At 50.1% G+C, this 3,867-nt stretch overlaps 1 pseudogene; it reads left to right on the forward strand.

Moving 5' to 3' along the window:
• Positions 1 to 922: 922 nt before the first annotated feature.
• Positions 923 to 3,867, forward strand: part of LOC100953533 — a 37,955-nt pseudogene continuing 35,010 nt past the window's right edge.

Consider the following 3,867-nt stretch of genomic DNA (forward strand, 5'->3'; position numbering starts at 1 on the left):
GAAATATACTTTTAATTCTTAAATTTTTTCAGTTTCAGAAAGGTTTAAGATTTGGTGTGAGGGCTCACGCCTGTAATCCTAGCACTTTAGAAAGGTTTAAGATTTGGTGTGAGGGCTCATGCCTGTAATCCTAGCACTCTGGGTGGCTGAGGCGGGTAGATTGCTTGAGCTTAGGAGTTCGAGACCCCCTCTCTAGTTTTCTAATGATAGAAAAACTAGCTGGGCGTCGCTGAGGCAAGAGGATCACTTGAGCCGCAGAGTTTGAGGTTGGTGTGAGCTATGACTGACGCCACCGCACTCAACCCAGGGCGACTGAGTGCGAAGCCCCACTGCCCCCCTCCACCCCGTTCAAAAAGAAAAAAAAGGATGTAAGATCTATTTTGTAGGATCTGCCTTCCCAAAGTTGCTAATTTCTCCCACTTAACTTTCTTTTTAATGGGGACAGCATCATTCATTGAGGATCTGCTAATTTTAGGCATTTCGTTTACCTACCCTATTCAATGCTAGCAAACAAACGTGTGAAGAAGGCTTTGTTATCAATACCACATAAATGATAAAATGGTTCAAAGATGTAAAATTTATTACCTAGGGCAACACAGAAAAAATAAAGATAGGCATAAACATAACTCTTCTGAAGAAAAAAAATTAGTATACCAGGGCGTGAGGTTAAATTGCTGTCCAACAGGTAACTTTGTGCAATAGGGAATGGGGGGAAAGAGGATGAAATATCGTTAGAATGTCCCCGGCGGTCGCGGGCCGAGGGCGGCCATTGCTGCGACTGGAGGGCGGGAGCGAGGTCGCTCCTAAAGCGACGGGCGGCGCTGCGCGGTGGGGGAGGAGCCCGCGCCAACCCGGGGCCCTGGGCCAGGACCACCGGCCAGCTGTGAGTCGCCACGGTTCCTCTCCAGTCCAGTGTGGTGTGATGTCCCTGCCCCAGTCTCCATCAGCGGTGAGCACTGAGTCCCGCGCGGTTCCTGGCGTTCCCGGTGGTGAGACAAGACAGGACCCCACCATGGACGGCGCCACCACCGAGGGCCTGGCGGGCGCTTGCTCCCTGCAGCAGGCTTCCCAGCCACTGCCGCCACCACTGCCCGAGAAGAAACGGCCCCAAGACTTCCAGTTTGGGAAAATTCTTGGCGAAGGTTCTTTTTCGACAGTTGTCCTGGCTCGAGAACTGGCAACCTCCAGGGAATATGCTATTAAAATTCTAGAGAAAAAGCATATTATCAAAGAGAACAAGGTACCGTATGTAACCACAGAGCGAGATGTGATGTCGCGCCTGGATCATCCCTTCTTTGTGAAGCTTTACTTCACGTTTCAGGATGAAAAAAGGCTGTATTTTGGCCTTAGTTATGCTCAAAACGGAGCACTTCTTAAATACCTTCGCAGAATTGGTTCACTCGATGAGACCTGCGCTCGATTCTACACTGCTGAGATCGTGTCCGCCCTAGAGTACTTGCACAGCAAGGGCATTATTCATAGGGACTTGAAGCCAGAAAACATTCTGTTAAATGCAGATATGCACATCCAGATCACAGATTTTGGAACAGCGAAAGTCTTGTCTCCAGAGAGCAAAGAAGTCAGGGCCTACTCGTTCGTAGGAACAGCACAATTCGTCTCTCCTGAGCTGCTCACAGAGAAATCAGCCTGTAAAAGTTCAGATCTTTGGGCTCTTGGATGCATCCTATACCAGTTTGTGGCAGGCTTCCCACCGTTCCGAGCCGGAAATGAATATCTTGTATTTCAGAAGATCATGAAACTGGACTATGACTTTCCAGAAAAATTCTTCCCAAAGGCAAGAGATCTCGTGGAAAAACTTCTGGTTTTAGATGCCACGAAGCGGTTAGGCTGTGAAGAAATGGAAGGGTACGGACCGCTTAAAGCTCATCCGTTCTTTGAGTCCATTACGTGGGAGACTCTGCACCTGCAGACACCCCCGAAGCTCACCACTTCCTTACCAGGCGCGTTGGAAGACATCGAGGAGGACTACGGCAACTATGACAATGTCCTGAGCCAGTTTGCCGGCATACAGGTGTCATCATCTTCCTCCTCCCGCACCTTGTCTCGTCAGGATGCCAAAAGACCCCAGAAGTCCCGCTGCAGCATAGAACGGTACATCCACATTTTGGACCCTAATTCTCTAGAACTGGACCTACGGTTTTCTGAAGAAGAGAAGAGGTTACTATTGGAGAAGCAGGCTGGTGGAAACCCTTGGCATCGGTTTGTAGAAAATAATTTAATACTAAAAATGGGTCCAGTGGATAAGCGAAGGGGGCTGTTTGCACGACGACGACAGTTATTGCTCACAGAAGGGCCACATTTATATTATGTGGATCCTGTCAACAAAGTCCTGAAAGGTGAAATTCCGTGGTCGCAAGAACTCCGACCAGAGGCCAAAAATTTTAAAACTTTCTTTGTTCATACGCCTAACAGGACATATTACCTGATGGATCCGTGTGGGAATGCTCACAAGTGGTGCCAAAAGATCCAGGAGGTTTGGACAAAGCTATACCAGAGCCACCCGGCTGCTGGCATGCAGTGATATGGCCTGTGGCCGGGCTGCCCTTCGCTGCCAGGGCACCTGCCTCAGTGTGGCTCAGCTGCCATCCCAGACTCTTCCAGACAACCTGCTGACCATCTCAAGGGGATCGCAGAAGGCGGAAACCTTGCAGCTTTTTTTTTTTTTTTTGGCAGCTTTTTTGTTTAAAAGAAAAGAAAAAAAAACCCAACTATACCAAAGAACACAACTAATAACAAACAAGAATTCAGGGTTGCTTTGCTTGTTCTCTGCTTGCTTCCATGTGCCCTTGTCTCCGTGGGAACTCAGCTCTGTGCAAGTCAGCCCTGTTCTCACCCAGACTAGTGGACAGACCTGATGTTACCAGCGTCTAGCATCCGTCAGAGCCCTGTGCTCTGCCCTCTGGCACAGGGGACCTGGTATGTCTTGGTTTTTTCCCCCACCCCTACATGATCTCAGAACTCTTCACCAGGGAGGAAACTTCTTCAGTTTGACTGGGGTGGACACCAGCCCTGTGGTGGAGGGTTCTTTTGCTTCTGTGCAGGTGCCCCCTTTCTTTCATCCCTTGTTGATGACCCTTAGGTGTGTCTGGGCCTCTTGGGTGCCTCCCAGAATGGCTTTGGCAGCAGGATTTCTTTGGTCTCTGTTGTCTGCAGGCAGACTTATGGTGGGGAGGAGCAGGAGGGATTGGAGGGACACAGGGGAAGACTGCTGAAGAGGGGCACTGCCACCCAAGTGGCTTGACTTCCAGGTTCCACTGAGCTTGTTAGTCTCTGGGGCTAGAAGCCAACCTCTTGCCTGTGAGGTTGTGCCAGCAGACGTGAGTCTGATTAGTACCTGTGGGGTCGTTGTACAAGAGTCAGAGTCCTGCCCAGATTCCCAGGTGAGTCCAGAAGGTGCCTGGGAGAATCCAACTAGAGGCCATTGGGCCTGCTGGCCTCCATGGGAAGGAATGAAGCCCAGGTCCTTCCAAAAGCCTCTTGGAAGTTTAAATGTGCAGGCCAATTGGTGAAGTAGGGTCTGAGAGAGAGTTCTTGCATTACCAGACCCCGGATGCTTCAGTCTCCTGCAGAGGGCATTGGGAAGTGCAGGTTCCCAGTGTCATAGGGCATCCTATTTGTATTATAGTTAAACATTTCTCAGAGCTAAGTCAGAATTTTCACATCTCTACCTTCAAAATCTTAAAAGCGGGGCTGGGCATGGTGGCTCATGCCTGTAATCCTAGCACTCTGGGAGGCCAAGGCAGGAGGATCCTTTGAGTTCAAGAGTTCCAGACCAGGCTCGGCGCCTATAGCTCAACCGGCTAAGGCGCCAGCCATGTACACCTAAGGTGGCGGGTTCGAATCCCC

The sequence above is a fragment of the Otolemur garnettii genome, unplaced genomic scaffold, assembly GCF_000181295.1.
Source record: "Otolemur garnettii isolate 467f Iridium unplaced genomic scaffold, OtoGar3 scaffold00267, whole genome shotgun sequence".
NCBI classification, from domain to species: domain Eukaryota; kingdom Metazoa; phylum Chordata; class Mammalia; order Primates; family Galagidae; genus Otolemur; species Otolemur garnettii.